The 19528-nt window shown below is 43.2% G+C and overlaps 1 non-coding gene across 1 annotated transcript; it reads left to right on the top strand.

Annotated features, from left to right (window-relative positions):
- Positions 1-19220: 19220 nt before the first annotated feature.
- On the top strand, positions 19221-19328 carry LOC136478740 (small nucleolar RNA R71). The gene has a single exon (XR_010764453.1). It is a non-coding gene; the product is annotated as a small nucleolar RNA R71 (small nucleolar RNA).
- The last annotated feature ends 200 nt before the right edge of the window (positions 19329-19528 follow it).

Here is a 19528-nt window from a genome sequence, read left to right as displayed (position 1 = left end):
AAGAGCTCGCGTGCCCCCGGGGAAGACTTTTTTTTTGCGTCTGGCTTGGTGTAGTTTCTGGCCGGGGGAGCTCGTGCATTTTGGTGCTTGAGTCCTCCTAGCATGATGACGTCGTTGTCGCCGCATCCCCGCCTCTTGGTGTAGTTTTTGCTCCTGATGGAGAGCTGTCATTACCTATCGCTGTGGGAGCTGGCTTTGAGTGTAACGCAGTTCGATCTGCTCATCGTGGCGCACGGTGTGCTTGGGGAACCTGCTTCCTTAGATGCACGCGTATCCGAGCGACGGCTAGTAGTTTGTGGAGATGTGTCATGCAGCTTGTCTGTCATGTTGGGGTGGTTCCTGGTTCTAGGCTTGGCCCTATGTGGCATGGCGCTGGTTATCCATCTGATCACCTGTGATGCCACCGTGCGGCGGTGGGTGATTTTGTTGCTCGTGCGCACCCGGGCGTGTCGCATTCCGCTGGTGATGAAAACACTACTCGGGGTGTAGTTTTATTGCTTGATCCAGGCTTCCCATGTGGTTGGCCTAGATGGGGTAGAAGCTAGCAATGGCTATTGACCCATTAGCATGGAATACCTCATGTTTCCCTAAAAGGATGTGCTCGGTTAAGGTCATTCCTTGGGTAAGTTCATTAGGAGCCATGGACCTTTGGCTTCCTGGACAGGAGACATTACCACAACCGGTGATGAGTGAGGGTGCTAGCCCCTCTAGGTAGGTGAACTCTAGGATGTAGCCCCTGAGGGTAGTTCCAAGAGTGTGCCCGCCGTGGCCTACGGGATCTAGATCTCCAAGGTGGAGGTTCGGGCTATGGCTAAAGGTGGATGTAGGCACTGGCCCTTTGACGCCGATGAACTCATAGTTTTCACGGTGGATGTGGCCGCCATGGGCCATTCCACCAGTGAGTCCACTAGCGGTGCAAGGAGCCATCGCTTCCTTCTCAACAAACGAGAGTGCGTGACTAACCCCTACCTGGCGCACCAACTATTGGTGTTTTGTAAACTAGACTAGTAAACTTATACAATTGTTGCGCTACTCTAGGAAGATGATGGTAGCATCCAAAAGACATGAGGATTTATACTGGTTTAGGCTAGAGCCCTACGTCGAGTCTCAGAGATGATCGAGTGTGTGTTTCTCACTTGAATGCTCTGAAGTTCTTACAATGAGGGGTGCAAGAATGGTGAAAGAGATGGAATGACCTATGCTAGGCGAAGGGCTGCCTGAATAGAAGCTCTGGGAGCCCTACTATAATGGTGAATGAATGGAATGGTAGAGGATGTGAACCATAGTGAGATGGGTGCCCTGGCTGCCTTTATAAAGAGTTTAGGGCCAGGGCTTGTACAAAGAGATGGTTCTCCCGACCGAAGGGTCGAGAGCCTGAGGGAGGACCTAGCTAACTTGGCTTGCAAGCTATGCCTCTTCTGGTGCACGTCCGGTCATGGCTATTGTCATGGTCTTTTGACCACATTGAGGTAGGGTGTGACATGGCGCTACTATGCTAGCCATGGTGGCACTATAGCCTCGATGGTGGTTTGTCAGCCATCCTGTGCAACGCGGTGTCTGTCATGGCCTTTGTCATCATCTCTTGGTTCCTAGGGATGATGTCCCAAATTAGGTAGTTGCCCTGGATCACCGATCGCTTGGTCGCTTTGCAGGGCTGAGGGTCTCGACCCCGATCATCAGGGTCGGGACACTCTACTGGTCCAGATGGCCTTTTTGTCGAGCCCCTTATCATGGGTTCCATCCCATAGCGGGTGGGAACATACAAGTGTCTAGTCAGTCCATATTTGGATGGTGGGTATCGTACTCATTGCCACCGTGGTGCGGTGTTGTCTTATCGGTGCAGCGTGGCATAGGGATGGTGTCTGACTGGGCCAAAGTGACTGCTATCCCCTCAATCCTTGCAAGGTCAGCACGGCATACTTGCTCTTGTCAGAGCAGGCGTGCTTAGCTGCGCTCGACCTCCCCCATCCCTTCTGGGGGTCGTGATGGGGAGAGGTCGTGTCTTTCGAGCGTCGTGTGGCTAAGGCAGGTGGAAGAGGTCGGGGCTGACCCCATCCTTAGCGCTTGACCTACTCCGCTTAGCTTTTGTTGGGCTTCCATCGTTCGAGACTTCGTTAGTTGTTGTGTTGTGGGTCGCGCGGCCTGCTAACTGATCGGTGCCTTGAGACACCCTGGGGTTACAACCCCGACACATGGAGTCCCGTGTACAACACGAAACCAATCACATGCCATGCAGCATGGGGTAACCCTACCCCTTATTGACTTGCCCAAGCGCTAGATATATTGAACAATAACTAGAAGGAAACACTATGTTGTGGGGGTATGACCCTGGATACTCATGACAGACCACATGGGACGCACCATCAGAGGTGGCCCAGCCCATAAGATCAAGGTGTGCACGGCACTGGTCGACGTTCACCGCAAGATATTGTATAGTACCAAATAGGACACTTTCCTTGTAACCCTACCCCACTAGAGTATATAAGGAGAGGCAAGGGTCCCTAGTCAACATCTACATACATATCATACAATACACCAAAGACACAGGACGCAGGGTATTACGTCGATCATATGGCCCAAACTTGTCTAAATCGTTGTCTCTGCGCCTTGTGTCACCATCTGGTTCCTGATTACGCGCACCTCCACCGTTCAATCTACCTTCGTGGGATACCCCTCGAAGGAATACCGAGCATCTTTTGTCGACAGTTGGTGCCCACTGTGAGGCTTGTGCACGCAGATCCCTGGCGAACCAGATGGCGTAACTCAAGATCAACATCCTTCGCTGCAACTCGACTGATTGCGTTGACATGCTTTGACAACCATGGCGCACGTCTTTGTACGTGGATTGACACCGCCAAGCTCTGACTACGTTCGTCCTACTTGAACATGAGATCAACCTCATCCGACTGCAGCCAATCGCCAAGCGAACCTCTAAGCGAGCCGTTTGGACTATTTACTCCGACCACCTGTCGTGTTGCAATGATGACCACCACCACGATGACAGGCCGAAAAGCTCAAGGGCTGGGCAACTTCATCAATGCCGACCAGATAACGCCATACACTGCCGACCAGACTTTCTGTCTAAAGCTAAGTCACGCTTTAATATTTTTCTGAATATTCTCCAACCTTCATATATCTCCATGACGTTTCTCCGAGCTGTTTTCTCCATGTTTGTTCACCAAACGATTTTCTCCACGTATACCATCTTAAAGATGACATACAGCTAAGTCTAAGGCGAACCCCCGAACAGACATATTGACGCTCGGGTGTCCCTAGAGATGGCCCTATCTCTGGCTCCTCCCTACACGTGTACGAGTGTCTGCCCTCTATGTTATGGGTGGTCGGCAATAGCTCCTTAGCGATGCTTTGTTCTTCCTACACGCACATGGGCTTCGCGCTCCGCGTTATGGTTAACAGGCTAGCTAGGGCTAGAGACTCAGCTACACACTAACTGGTCGGGCGGTTTATATTAAATATAAATACATCTTCACACCAATTGATCGTCGAGCTGCATATGCTATTTCATCACCAATGCTAATTCTTCTTCGGAGTTCATATATTTTTACATCACGTACTACCCGTTCTACATATTTGTATTGTAGGATCATCGTTCAGGTGATCGGACCACTTGGTGCTCGGACTTCTCCACCGATCAACTGGTCGGACCGCTAGGTTCATGGACTTCGTCGCTGACCAGTTGATCGAACTGTTCGCCGATCGCTTCTACTCAATGCTCACTTCACCGCCGACCAGTTGACCAGACTGTTCGTCACTCGTGCTTCATCGCTAGCTACGCCGAGGACTCCTCGGTGCTCAGACATCGCCAGCTATGTCGAGGACTCCTCAGTGCTCGAACATCACCAGCTACATAGGGGACTCCTCGGTACTCGGACATCGCCAGCTACGTCAGGGATTCCTCGGTGCTTAGACATCACCAGCTACGCCGGGGACTCCTCGGTGCTCGGACATCGCCAGCTACACACGGGGACTCCTCGGAGCTCAAACATCACCAGCTACGCCAGAGACTCCTCGGTGTTTGGACATCGCCATCTACGTCGGGGACTCCTCGGTGCTCGGACATCGCCAGCTTCGCCGGGGACTCCTCGGCGCTCGGACATCGCCAGCTACACCAAGGACTCCTCAGTGCTCAGACATCGCTAGCTACGCCGGAGACTCCTTGGTGTTCGGACATCGCCAGCTACGCTAGGGACTCCTCGGTGCTCAGACATCGCTAGCTACGCCGGAGACTCCTCGGTGCTCGGACATAGCCAGCTATGCCGGGGACTCCTCGGTGCTCGGATTCTACGTGCACGCATCGCCAGCTACGCCAGGGACTCCTCGGTGCTTGGATTCTACGTGCATGCGTCGCCAGCTACGCCGGGGACTCCGCGTGCTCGGACATCGCCAGCTACGCTGGGGACTCCTCGGTGCTCGGACATCGCTAGCTAAGCTGAGGACCCCCTTGGTGGTCGGATCTAGCTACATATCATCGGTGTGCTATCAAGTTGCTCCATACTATTCAGATCAGGGTGCTGATCTTAGGCAGCACGTTTGGGGTCTTGATACACGCATGTCAGATGATGTTGGCAAGCTTTTAGACTTCTTTTCTTTGACCCTGCTATAAGATTCATTTTTCATCTTTCAGCAGGCTCGGGGACTAAGTGGCTAAACTTCACCTTGCGGTAAATGTAGTGCTTATTTCTTGATTTAGCCTCCTTATTGACGGAGTATAAGTGGCTACACTTCTCCTAAGTGGAAGAATTTTTAAATTTTATCTTGAGCCCCTTACATCCTTATGGTAAGCCTTAATTGGGATACACTGCTGGACGATGGTTCACAACTGCTCGGCGACGGTTCACAACTGCTCGGCAACTCATTACGGTGGTCGGACCATGAGTCTGACTGCTCGGCTTTGTTCACACCTGCTCGGACAAGCTCAAGACGGCGTTGCACAACAGATACAAGGCGCTCGGGGACTAGCTGTGGGGGTACGACCCCGGATACCCACGGCAGACCACATGGGCCACACCATCAGAGGTGGCCCAGCCCAAAAGATTAAGGCGTGCACGGCACTAGTCGACGTGCACCGCAAGATATTGTATAGTACCAAATATGATACTTTTCTTGTAACCCTACCCCTCCAGAGTATATAAGGAGAGGTAGGGGTGCCCTAGTCGACATCTACATACATATCATACAATACACCAAAAACACATGATGTAGGGTATTACGTCGATCAGACAGCCCGAACCTGTCTAAATCGCTGTCTTTGCGCCTTGTGTCACCATCCAGTTTCTGATTACGCGCACCTCCACCGATCAATCTATCTTCGTGGGATATCCCTCAGAGGACTGCCGATCATCTTTTGTCGACGTATGCCGATGCTGCAAATTGAGAACAACCAGTAGCATTGTTGAGTAGAACATCACTGTGTGTTTCCAGTATAAGTGGGTTAGCAAAAGTGATGCCAACACCGAACACTATGGCTTAGAACCTGACATTCCGGCTGCCTATAGCCATTAGTTAGAGTGTTGAGTGCTCCAAAGTATCTTCCATAGGTAGGTAAAAGGAGCCTTGTGATACCTAAAAATATAGTCAACTTGCATCCTTCTTGATAGTACAACATGTCTATTACTCAAATTTAAAATATATAATGAACATAACCCTATGTAATAAGCTTGAATGACATCATCCCAATCCAATAAATAGTTTGGAGGGTCATCAAATATTTTCAGCCTGCACTTATCTCAACTTAAACCATTAGACCTTTAATTGTCTACTCATTAACTCACCAAAACCCATACAAGAGCCTAGATACACTTTCATGATGCCAGAGGTGACAGGTATTTCACCACCGGATCAACCGGCAAGCCGGTAGTAAAACCAATTTTCAGCACCAATTTATGTCCCATTACGCCCCGCCGGCTTTTGGACCGGCGATAGAGCATTGTCACCATGGGTTCTGGTTAAACCGACGGTGAAACCGTGTGACGAAAATGAGTTCTATAGTAGTGTTTTTCTACTCTAAATCTTCTGACGACTCTATATATGCTATCCCTGAAAGATCAATTCAATAATGCAACGCATTCTACCAATCCCTTTCGTTCACAGCTACTAGTCGAATGCCCCCGACCACATCATGCTTCGCTGATTATGTAATTTAATAAAGTGTTAAATATTTGTGTGACGCACACGGGAGAAGTCGAGAAGATATTACTGCCCAACCGATGACTAATCCACACAATCTTGCATCCATACGTCGGCTAGTGCCCAGGATCGAGTTACATATATAGACGACAGGCAACACATTAGGTGAGTCAGTTGTGAACTGTTCGACGATTCCATCGTGTGATCGATCTCTCTTGGTTGCTGAGTCCAAAGGATAACCACCGTATATATATGCTCTGTTAGCTAGCGATGTATAGTTCTCGCTTACTTTGCCATTTGCATAATGTAAGGAGCTAGCAGCGCCCAGAAGAGCATACATGCAAAGCAGCAGCTGCAGTGACGTTTACATTCATGCAGAAAAAAACCGCGTCTCTCCAAAGCTAGCGGCTTTACAGCTTGCAGGAGGGTGACATTGCATGGCAGCGTTAGTTCGTCGTTTGCACGAAAGTCAAGGATGATGGTAACAAACCATTCACACATACGGAGTATGACATAGTATTTCCAAACGAAGGAAGGATTCATCTATCCATACGAAGGAATGCATTGGAGTGCCACCTATGAAAATCTCTCTCTAAGAGCAGTGTCAATGTGACTTGTGAGTTTCAAAAGAGTTTCATTTTCATTTAATGTTGTGACATATCAGCAAATTTGCTAAGTTGACAGATTAATTATGAAAAGAGAGATAGAGAGAGTTTCATAAAGTTTCTTCTAAATGAAACTCAAGTTTCATAAAGTTTCTTCTAAATGAAACTCATTGTCACAGCTACCAACATACAAAAATTGATGTAGCAGTCTGGGTAACTCTATCATGAAACTCCTTATTGAAACTGACCTAATAAGCAACCTATATATATGTCCAATTCGGAAGAGGACAGTTTTCCAATAAAAACAGGACTATTTCTTTGTTTATTCATTCTTTGTTTTTTAAAAATTTTGACTAGAGGTTATCCTTAAAAAAAGTAGGAATAAGAACCAAAATAAATAGTACTCCCCTAACCATCATGATTCATACTATAATAAATACATATGTTTAACTTATTGTTGAATCTAAGGGTCGCTCTTTCCACTTTTCTATTTCTACGCTTCAAAGATACGGTACAGATGATAAGATGAGAACATACACGTGCCAGCCGGCAAGAAAAGAGCCTCGTTTGGTATAGAGCTCCGCACGGCTTCGGTTTTGGTTTCTCCGTGCACTGTATTCAGAAACTATTTTTCTCTTCTTTTAAAATAAATTAGAAGCTGGAGGAGCCACAATTTTTAAAATAAATACTTTCTTAAAAGTAGAGGAAATTTCTTTAAAAGTCACTATTTTTAATTTCACCGGATCGAGCTTTTCCATAAAAAAAACTGAAGATGTACGTTTAGAGCCATGCCGAACATGACCAAAGTGATATGTACAGAGACAAAAATGCATTCTCACAAAAATAGTATGGTATATAGTGGTAGAATTAGAATATATATCTCTTTGAAACTATCAATGTAGCTCGTGTCAGCATGGGACCATAGGATGACCACCATGTCATACGTCATGATCCAGCTATCTGTTGACTTGTAGGAGTATATACAAACAGCGGTGCATGCATGGTTTACATACGGAGTATACATAGAGCCAGCCCTTGTACGTTGTACTTGCACAAGCGAGCCTAGTCATCAAGCTACGTGGCATTGACACATGATCTATTCGTATAAGAGGTCAACCTTAACTAGCAATTTATATGAAAACATATATAGTATTTTATAACAAAATAGACATATATATATATTATTATTATTATTATATCTTGTGAAACTTTTCGTGGTGGGTGTAGCAGTAATATCAATGCAACCGTATGGATCTGTTATCTGTATGATTTTAATAGATATCGCGATCGTTAAAATAAAAATATTTAATTTATGACAAAACTAAAACAACTTAAATTACTTGAAGTAGCCACCGTGTTGTTGACAAACATAAATATCCACCCTGACTCCCTGAGAGGTCATTAACAATTGATTAAACACGACAATTTTATGAAAAGTTTGTTCCTATATTTACTGAAAAATGAACTCTCTTTTACATGTGGCACTTGAACAGATAACAAGATTGTAGCACGAAATATGTGAGCCTATTTGGTTGCCATTATCCGGCCAAAATCAGGCTTGCGGGATGTAGGAAGTGCATGTTTGGTTTCCTGGTTCAGGCACTGAGCTAGGCTCGCTCGCGGCGTGCAAGATCCCCCCCCCCCCCCCCCCCCCCCCCCCACCCATACACACACATAGCCAGGCTCTAGAGAAACATGGGAAGAGGCCGTTTTCTAGTGGACCTGGCTCATCAGATGCATGCATTCTCCCACTAATGATATGGTATTAAATAGGTGATTAAATTATATTAAGTAATATTAGTATTTTCAAAAGATGGTTAGGGTTTAATGAGGCAAACTGAAAGCTATTAAAATATACTTGCAAAAAATAAAAATTATAATGACACTTGTTTTCAATATTTTGTCTCATGCAACAGGTCCTCATATAGGCAACCTAACGACATCTCTCTCTAGCCTAGATAACCAAAGATGCTAGGCTTGCACACGCTGGGCTTGGCTCTGGCCGGTGAAAGTGCATTTGCCCCGTTGTGGGTTTTGGTGTATTGATGACATCCAAATTAGGGACTAATAAAATTTTATTGAGATATAATGCAGCTTTTGCCCCATGAAAGATTTAAATAGTTGATTTAGATTAAATTGTGTCCCTTAATTCTTGAAGTATAAAAGGCAGACGAACTCAAAATGCTCTCTAAAGTTTTTATTTCTTGTTTTGGTTTAGGTTTGCCGTACTATAAAGAGGGATGCAAATTTAGGTGGTCTGAGAAAGATAGAGTGCTCAAGCATTTAAATAAAATCAAAAGAGAGACACTCAAGCACCTCACGAACACTTAGATATAGTTTTTGGGATTTTGGCCGTCGAAAATGTCGATGCTTGCCGAAAGTCCTGGCACCCGTCGGGAGTTCCGACTCTAGCCGAGCTAGCCCAGTTGACTACGCGTTTGAACAGTAGTTTCTATAGGCACCGAAAGTTCTAGCGATCTGTGTCGGAACTTCCGACGCAGAACTTACGGTTAGATTTGCCTTTGAGTATAAATTGCTCTCTCCTCTCTTCTAACTGTTACCCACTAATTCATTACAACCTACTCACGGCCAAAATAGCTCTCAAGCATTTAAGGCTCCCCTCTCCTCTCACCTATGCTCCTAACTTTGATTCCCTTAAGGATTTGAGTGAAAGGAGAGTGGATTGAGTGAGAGAATCACTTTGGCAAGCACGAGCACTTGATTTCTTCGTCAAGCCGATTGGATTTGCGTCTATTAGTCTTGGGGCTTTGCCCCTAGCTGGCTAGGCATCGCCCAAGAGCTTCCATCTTGTGGAAGAGCCTTGGGAAGTTTGTACTACCCTTGATTTCTTAGTAGAAAGTTCAAGTGACCTTTGCAGTTTCCTTAAGAGAGGTAAGGAGGTGGAAGAGACTCTGACCTTTGTGGTCACCTCAACAACAAGGATGTAGGAGCTCCTTTGTGGGGTTGCCAAATCTCAGGACAAATCCTTGTGTCCCACGTGCTTATTGTTGTTGTGATTTGTGCTATCATATTTGTTCTTGGTCATTTCTTTTCTCCCTCAAAGCATCTCTTAGGGTTTGGCCTTGATCTACGGAGTGGAGACTTTTCGGCGTCAAAGGTGCAACCCTAACGCTTCATCTTACCACTAGGAAGTGGGGTTGTAAGTTATCACTTTCACAAAGTTCATTTTAGCTTGAATTGGGTAGTTCCAGTAGGAGTCGGAACTCCCGATTGTTTGTGTCGAAACTTGTGGCTGCCGAAAGTTTCAGCCCAAACTATGAGGACTTCCGACGATTGCTGACCAACTACTTTGAGTTTGTGTAGAAATTTTTAGATACACCTACTCAACCCCCCCCCCTTAGGCATTGTTTAGATCCTTTCAATTGGTATCAGAGCAAGGTTTTCTTTTATCGCTTCACCACGTGAGAAGAAACAATGTCAGACACCAAAAATATGAAAGCCGATGCCGCCAATATGGCCAAGCAAATTGCTCAAGAGTTGATGGCTACTCAAACCAAGTTGTTCCAAGATGAAATGAAGAAGATGCATTATGAGATGAGCAAGTTGAAGGATGAGTTGAGCAAGAAAGTTGAAGATGCTAGAAGTGGCAAGAATGATGAAGCCAAAGACAATGCAAGTGATGTTGGAGCAAGCCCACGACAATGGTGTAGGAAAGGGAATTTATTCGAGTACCTGGCCTTGACTATGGACAACTCATCAAAGTTCCCCCATGCATTTCCCCACCATCAATCATGGCAAGCCACCTCACTTTGATGGAACAAGATACACGAATTGGTCTTACAAGATGAAGATGCACCTTATTGCCGCAAGACTTTGGAAAGTTGTAGAAGTTGGTGTGATCATTCCCACCGATGAAGATAGAGAAATAACTCCAGAAGAAGCTCTCAATCTCTGTCAAAATGCACAAGTCGTATCTTTGCTTGTCTCAAGTTTGAGTCCGGATGAGTTCAACAAAGTAAGTGGAATGGAAAGTGCCAAGCAAGTTTGGGAAACATTGAGAGTGTCTTTTGAAGGAGAAAAAAGTGTGAGAAAAGGCAACATTGAGTTACTTCATGGTGAATTGGAGAGGTTTGTGTTCTTGCAAGGTGAGACAACACAAGCAATGTTTGATAGGCTCATGGCATTGGTTAACCGCATAAGAGCTCTTGGTAGCAATGAATGGGATGACAACAAGGTTGCTAGAAAGATGTTGAGAACTTATAGGGCCAAAAACAACATGCTTGCATCCGTGATCAAGGAAAGACCCGGTTATGATGAGATGACACCTCAAGAAGTTCTTTCAAATCTCAAGCATCATGAGTGTCTAGATGAAGATGCAATCAATGCTCATAATCAAAATCCTAGTGCTATGGGATACAACAAGAATGAGGCCCTAAAGGCAACTCAAGCTCATGAAGGCAAACGTTCAAGTTAAGAAAAGAAGTAAAGGATGATTCCTCAAGTGAAGAAGAAGAGTCTGATGAAGAGGTTGCACTTGTCGTTAGAAACCTTAGAAAATTCATAAAGAAGAGCAACCGCAAGACTTATGGGGATGGAAGGAAGAGGTACAAGAAGAGGTTTTACTATGGGTGTGGTGATGTTAGTCACTTCATAGCCGATTGTCCTAAAGAGAAGAAGAAGAACAAGTACAACAAGGATGATGACAAGAAGAACAAAAACAATAAAATAGGTGAAGCTCATCTTGGTGAAGAGTGGGAGTCAAATGATGATAGTGACTCAACTGATGATGAGAAGAAGAAGAAAGGAGCCACGAACATCGCCATCCGCCACTCCTCATCACCAACCATGATCTTCCCCTGACTCAGCTTTACCACCAAAGCTCTTTCCCAACCTAGCTTCATCACCGAGACTCTTCTCCAACCTCATCGACAATGACTACTATGCTCCAACTTGCCTCATGGCTAAGGGGGAGCAGGTACAAGACTCACCCACTCCTTCTAGCAATGAGTATGATAGTTGTGATGAGGATATAGAAGAAATTGAGAAAACATGATAAGCAAATTTGGTAAAAAGGCCTTCACTAAGATAAAAACGCTAATGAAGAAATTAGAGAAGAGAGATAGATTCTTGGAGTTGCAAGGTGAAATAATCACTCAAGAGAGAGAGACAAAAATCTTGCACTTGAAGCATCTATCGCTAAGGAAAGAATGAAGGTTCAAAAGTTAACAGTGGAATTGTCTTTAGCCAATAACACTATTGGGAAATTGACGAAAGAACATTCCTCGGATAATGACTCAATAGCTAGCCTCAAGAATGAGAAAAGTATAGCTCAAGAAAGCCTTACAAGCTTAGAAGAAAAATATTGAAATCTTGAGCTAAGCTACAACACTTTTGGGCTAGCACCAACTTCTCCTAAGGCAACCGAAGACTCTAATGTCTCCACTAGCAATGGTTGTCAAAGATGCTACAAAATTAATGTAAATGCATACGCAACTAACCTTGTTGAGATAGAGAAAAAAGACAAGGAGATTCATAGGTTTAAGATGATATTGAAGAATGGTTGCCAAGTGTCAAGTACAATCCAACAAGACCATATACAAGTCATCAAGGCACCCATCAACCAAGGAAGGTATTGGCTACAATAGATGGAAAAGCCAATGGAATGAACATGATCAATGGTGTGCCTTGTGTGAAGTTCAACAAAAGAGTTGCTCTTGTGCAAGGCAAACAATGTCTACATTCCCAAGATTGCACCTACAAGTGACAAGACAAATAAGAAGAAGCAAGCAAGGCCCCTAAGCCACAAGCACCAATCCCACGATGCTATGCTAGTGATTACATGTGTTGTAGGGCAAGATTGTTGTGAGATATGTTGGTGCCCATAAGAGGAAGGAGATCATGAGGAGTGTTTGGGTGCCCAAGTTTTACGTGACTAACCCCCTAGGACCCAAATCTTTTTGGGTACCTAAAACAAAAGCTTGATTTGTCTTTGTAGGACTATTCCTCTGGTGGAACAAGTTGAGTGTTGGATAGTGGATGCACCAATCATATGATAGGAGAGAAGGATATGTTCACATCATTCCAACCTAGTCATGACCAAAGTGGAAACATTGTGTTTGGTGACAATGGAAAAGGAGAAGTTCTCGGTTTCGGGTAAAATTGCTATCTCAAATAATAATTCCATTTCCAATGTTTTGCTTGTGGATTCGTTAAGATACAATTTGTTATCCAGTTTCACAACTTTGTGAGATGGGTTACAATTGTCTCTTTATGGATGAGGGTGTGGAAGTCTATAGAAGGGAGGATTCCTCTATTGCATTTATGGGCTATCTAAAAGGAAAATTCTATCTAGTTGATTTCACATCAAATAGAGTAAATCACGATGCTTGTTTAATGGCAAAATCTAGCATGGGTTGGCTATTGCATCGCCGACTTACCCATGTTGGGATGAGGAACTTGGCCAAACTTCAAAAAGGCAAACACATCCTTGGACTAACAAATGCATCTTTTGAGAAAGATAGAATTTGCAGTGCATGCCAAGCTAGAAAGCAAGTTGGAGCTAAACATCCCGTCAAGAATGTTGTGACAACCTGAAAGCCCATTTGAATTACTTCACATTGGATATATTTGGACCCGTCGCTTATACAAGCATTGGTGGTAACAAATATGGATTTTGTAATTATTGATGATTATTCTCGTTTCACTTGGGTGTTCTTTTTGCATGATAAAAGTGAGGTTCAAGCTATATTCAAGAAGTTTGCAAGAAGAACCCAAAATGAGTTTGATGTCAAGATTAAGAGAGTTAGAAGTGATAATGGGACAGGAGTTCAAGAACACCAACATTGAAGAGTTCCTTCATGAAGAAGGGATCAAGCATGAGTTTTCGGTTCCCTACAGTCCTCAATAAAATGGTGTTGTGGAGAGGATGATCCAAACACTCATCGAAGCCACAAGAGCAATGTTGGATGAGTACAAGACTCCAACAAATGATTGGGCAAAAGTGGTCAACACGGCATGTCATGCCATCAACCGCTTATACCTTCACAAGAAAAGAGACAAGACCACCTACTGAACTTCTAACAGGTAAAAAGCCTAAGGTGCATTACTTTAGAGTCTTTGGATCTAAGTGTTTCATACTTAATAAGAAATCCAAATGCATCAAAGTTTGTACCAAAGGTTGATGAAGGTTTCATGCTTGGCTATGGTACTAACGAAGATGGATATCAGTGTTTTCAATAAAACCACAGGGATTAATTGAAATCGAGGTAGACGTGACTTTTGATGAAACTAATGGCTCTCAAAAGGAGCAAGTCAATATTGAGATTATAGGTAATGAAGAAGCTCCACATCAAGTTATCAAGAAGCTTGCTATTGGCGAAGTGAAACCCATCGAAGCTCAAGATGAAGATGAAGATACAATTGTGCATGTACATCATGATCCAACTACTCATCATGTGTCCTCCAATGAACATGGTGAAGCTTTCGCATCAAGAAACAATCATGAAGGAAGATCAAATGATGCATAAGGTTATTCACATGAAGATGGTGCTACCAATGTTGATGAGCAAGCTCGACCTCAACTCAACTGATCAAGAAAGAAGTGAAGACAATCCTCCACAAGACCATGGTTTTGACTCTTCAATCAATCAAGACCATGATGATGAAGATGATGGCCCCATCCAATGATCAACTCAAGTGTCACATCCAAGAGTACATCATTCCATTCAACTGGGATCATCCCATTGATAACATATTAGGGAGCATTCGACGAGGGGTAACTATTGTTGATACTTCTTAATGACTATTGGAGGATTCCGCAAGCAGCACAGAACTATCGCGTAGCACTTCACTTGGTGAGTACCGAGTGTCGAATTTATATTTTTTCCAACAGGAAGATAGAAGGCTAGAATTTATATAGGACTAGGATTCGTTAAGGGTAGGTCTTAAGTTGATCCTAGGTAGGTGAACGAAAGTGAAGGATGGGTGTGAACTACCTAAACTAACTACTAAATACAAGCTAACTAGAGATAGCTAGGTGGGAGAGCAAGCGATATATCTTTCTAGTAACTAAGGGTAAACAAATAACTAGGAGAAATGTGATAGTACTTCGGGGCACAGCCCACCTACCAACTAGGAGAGTTAAATAGACAAGGTCTGCCATGAGCCTGATGATTTAATAACTAGACCTATCATGGTGGAATACAGAGGAATGGACAAGGTTGTCACCACTTGCCATCTACCACAATCTATCCTGAGGCCTAGCCATACCACAGGTAATCTATAGCCTAAGCACCACGCTTAATCTATAAACTTACTACTTTCGATCCGAGCTCTGATGAAATAAGATCAAAGCACCCTAACCAGACGGTGGAACTGGTACTAACGAAAGACTACTCATAATAAGATAACCTATGCTACTAATGCCAAACAATAAGCACCTAAGCTCACTAATGACGAACACTAAAGACTAAGTACTTAAAGTAAAGCAAGCAATACTAGAATAAAGTACTGAAATAAATACTAAATAAAGTAATGCAGAAATGAAAGAATTATAAAGGAGCTATACCAGACCTAGAAGACTCTTTCGAACTCTGAGAAACTCTGCTCTTGCTCTACTCCACTACTAGACTACTACTCTATAGCTAATGCTAAGCTAGAAAGCTAAGAGAAGCTTGGAGAGCTTGGAAATGAATGGGCACTTCTCCACACCCTCTATTTATAGTGTAGAGTGAGGGGAGGGGTATATACTTGTAGGTAGCAGGGAGGTCGGTGGCCATAGGGGGGCGTTGAGCGAAGGCTAGGGGGCACCACTCGGCCCTTGGATGCACTGCCTTTGCATTCAAGGGCGCTGGTTGCACCTCCAAGGCGGTTGTGAAGACAACACATGGTGAAACTTGGCTAGTAAGTTGATTGGTGAAGGCACCAAGTCTATGACAATGGGCCCATGGATCCATGGCCGCTCCATCATGACCATCAGTTGAAACCAACTTAGATCGACTGCTTCCTATTGGCTGTGGAAGAGCTCCCATGGATCGGATGACGTGGCAACGTGCCAAGTTGGCACCAGGTGGGGCCGAGGCAGCGCCTAGGTGGCATCGGGTAGCCCTGGCCTATGGGCCTAGGTGGCCCTGCCATGTCCACTTGCTTCCTTGGTCCAAGTTTGTCACCATTTTGGCCAAAATTTGTCATATTTCCTGCATACACATAATTCTACAAGCACAAGTGGAACTAGGTGAAATTTAAACATAATTCTTCACATGTGATGATGATATATCTCACTTTACCATGCTTTTGGGTGGAATAGTTGATGGTCAAAATAGGTGTTAGTGACCGTCAACAAGCTCTCCAATGCTACCCCTTTGCTGACCTCAGCAAAGATGCGGGTTTAGCATGGAATAGGTTGTTGGATTAGGAGTTGCTACTATATAACGCCCTGCAAAGACTTGTATACAAACAAATACTATCTCTTGAGTTGAACATGTTAGCACTTAGAAATTTCACCATCAGTCTTAGCAATGTGGAACTTATGGCCCTCACCTTGATACATGCAGTTGCAAGAATGTGTAGCTAGATAGATACTTTTTGCCTACTTTGGTTTAGCTCAAACTTCCTGGAGGTTTTCACATGATTTGAAAAGAAAACTTGCCTAAGTTCCTTGAATGGGACACTCAAATCACTCAATGGTGCTTGAAATCCTCACCAAGGGCCATAAATTTTAGCCTTAATTATATCCTAAAGCTTATGTGGAGCTCAAGGTAGGGGTAAAAGCATAGCTTACTTGAATTGAATCTATTGCTAAGTCAAACACTTGGATCACAAGGAGCAACAAGTCATACAAATTGATCAAGATGTGCATGTGTGTGGTATATTTGGTGGAAGTGGTACTCCTTTGAGAAGTTTCCCTTCTCTAGCTTCTTTTTGAGAGGGCATGGCTACTTTCTTTTTCTCACTCTCTTTCTTCTCTTTTTTTGAACACTAGATCTTTTTGCTCTTTTATTCTCTCTCATTTTTTCTATAGCCCATGCCTCTCTTTTGATGTAAGACATCATAGAGAGGTAACTTTGATTCTCATAGAGCAATAATAAATGGAATGTATATATGAATGCGTATCCCCAGTGTAGGAATAGCAAAAACATGTGGGTGTACGTGATCTTGATCAAAAAGCATGAAAAGTTTCTCTACTCAGATCAACAAGGCTTGAAAAAGCTCAAAACAAACAAGCAGCTTTTATCGTGGCTTTATCATGTATGAGTGGATATTTATTTGGCTCTGGTAGGAATTTATCACTATTGAGGAACTTCTAGCAAGAGAGTTTAGCATTTTGCAAAACAAAACTCTAGGTTGTCTTTACCATTCCTCGATAGGTTCAAAGTTTTACTCGAATCATGGCATACAACATATCTCACAAAAGCCTATTCTTGGTTCTATCATTTGCAACCCACTGAAAGCAGTCAACTTAAGATGAACTCTAAGTTTATCATGCTCAAAACTTAAGAAGTATAAGGTTGTATCACAAGCTTTTGCAAAGTATCATAGAGCAACTATTCATCATCTCCAAATAATTTATCATCATTTTATTAGAGCAGAGTTTCTCTCAAAATAATTTAAAGGCAATCCTCTCTACATTCTATGATCATGAATATTGAAATATAAAGCAAACATGAATATAAAGAGAGGGTTTAAGATTTTCATACCTGAGCAGGGAAGAGATGTCTCCCCCAAGCTTGCCTTTTGCATAGGTTGGAATGTCTTCTGGTGGCTCTTTTGATTCTTTTCTTTATTGACTAACTAATACTACTAGAATACATAAATAACTAACTAAACTTGTAACTACTAGATAACTTATTCAGCAGGGATGCTACTAAATTGTATTCATTATTATTAAATATATTTTTATATATGTTGCGTTAAATGCATATCTATCCTATTAGGCATTAGCTACTACAGAACTTTATTTATTAACATAGAGTAGCTAAATGCAACTAACCTATCATGCAATGTAAAGCAAATTTATTGGAAATGAAATGCAACTAACGAAATGCGGTAAATAAATGCAAGGAATAGAAAACTTACCTTTATGTCAGGCTCAAGGTCATTCATCCTTGGGCTGGAGGTGTTTCCTCTTGTTCCACCTTGGAGGCCTTGTTAGGTTTAGGGGATTGCGAGTTTGAGGACGGATCTTTCTTTTTATGCCATCTCTTTCTATTCTTCTTCTTAATAGGTTTCTCTGGCTCTTCATCGGCTTTGGTTTCTTCATCTTGATTCTCTTCGGATGCTTCTTCTTTTCCTGTTTCTCATCAAAGAGGTGTTGTCTAGAGGCAACAACAAATATTTCCTTTCTTCTAGTAAGTGGAATTGGATTTGCCCAGAAGCCACATATATGCAAGCATTTGCAGTGTTAAGGAAAGGACAACCAAGGATTAAAGGTGTATCCTCGGCGTTACCCCTGTCTAAGATCATAAAATCTATAGTAATATAGGCACTCCTAACTTTAACTAGTAAATTAGTGTCTACTCCCTCGAGATAACAGGTAGATTGATCAGTTAATTGCACGTAAACTGAGGTTGATGCTAGTGGATTATAAAGCAACTTATCATAAGTTTCCTTAGACATGATGTTAATACTAGACCCTAGATCACAAATGGCATTATGAAAAGTATGGAGGCCTATGGAGCAAGTAATGATTGGGTTCCTAGGATCACCTTTCTTAATAGGAAATCCCCAACCATTCTCAAAGAAGTCATACCTTGTTGTGACAAGGTTGGTTGTCTCCATGGTTCCCTCAGGTTTGCTAGGAATTCTATCTTTTTCGTAGGATGGAATAGCAGCAGTAATTTGAGCTAATTGGATTTCTATCATCTTATTAAAGCTAAGTTAATTCTTTAAGACAGAAGAAAATTCATCCAATTTAGCATTTATGTTTTCCAACATCTTGTCATGAGCATGCAACTTTCTATTTATATTATCAGCCATTCTACTTTGACCATAAACAAGATCTTTTAGGAAAGCATAACTATTATTACCTTAATTATTCAAACTGAGAAGAAGAGTAATAATTGTTACCTCCCTAGTTGTTGGAGCGCTGATTCTAGCCTTGATGTTGTGGATAGAACCCTGTTGTCGGTGTTGACGAAGTTGAGGTCCTCTTGGGTTTTAGGACAGGAACTGCCCAAATGTCCAACATCTCCATAGACTTCACAAGTCATGTAGGAATCCATGGCTTTGAGTGTCTCTTGGGCACTCACCTTCTCATAATGTTCCACTCACCTCACGAGTAGATCCATCTTAGCTGCAAGCATGTCAATTTCTTTAATTGAATGCATACCTCATTTATGGGGTTAGAGTCGATCGTTGCTCCATCCTTGGTTGGAGACCATCTTCTCGATCACTGTCTTTGCATCTGCAACACTTAGCGAAAACAATGCACCACCACCACCAGCATCTAAATGGCTACTATCTAACAACACTAATCCATGGTTGAAGTTCTAGATCAAAAGCCAGTCTTCTATGCCATGGTGTGGGTAGGCAGAGACGTACTCTTGCATTCGTTCCTAGGCTTAGGAATCGATTCATCTGCTAGTTGTTCAAAACTAGAGATCTTATTGCGCAGAGCATTAGTCTTCCCCATGGGGAAAAACTTAACTAGAAAAGCGTTGGAACACTTATCCCAGGTATCAACAGCATTGCGGTTAGAGTAAAACAATTGCTTAGCCTTTCCTAACAAAGAGAAGGGAAAAAGGCGAAGATGTATAGACTCTTGGGTCACTCCCTTTATGGTGAATGTGCTTCAAATCTCCAAGAAATGTTGGAGGTGA

This window comes from Miscanthus floridulus, chromosome 8 (genome assembly GCF_019320115.1).
Source record: "Miscanthus floridulus cultivar M001 chromosome 8, ASM1932011v1, whole genome shotgun sequence".
In the NCBI taxonomy this organism is placed as follows: domain Eukaryota; kingdom Viridiplantae; phylum Streptophyta; class Magnoliopsida; order Poales; family Poaceae; genus Miscanthus; species Miscanthus floridulus.
The sequence above is the reverse complement of the archived record's forward strand: the minus strand, read 5'-3'. Positions and strand labels throughout refer to the sequence as shown.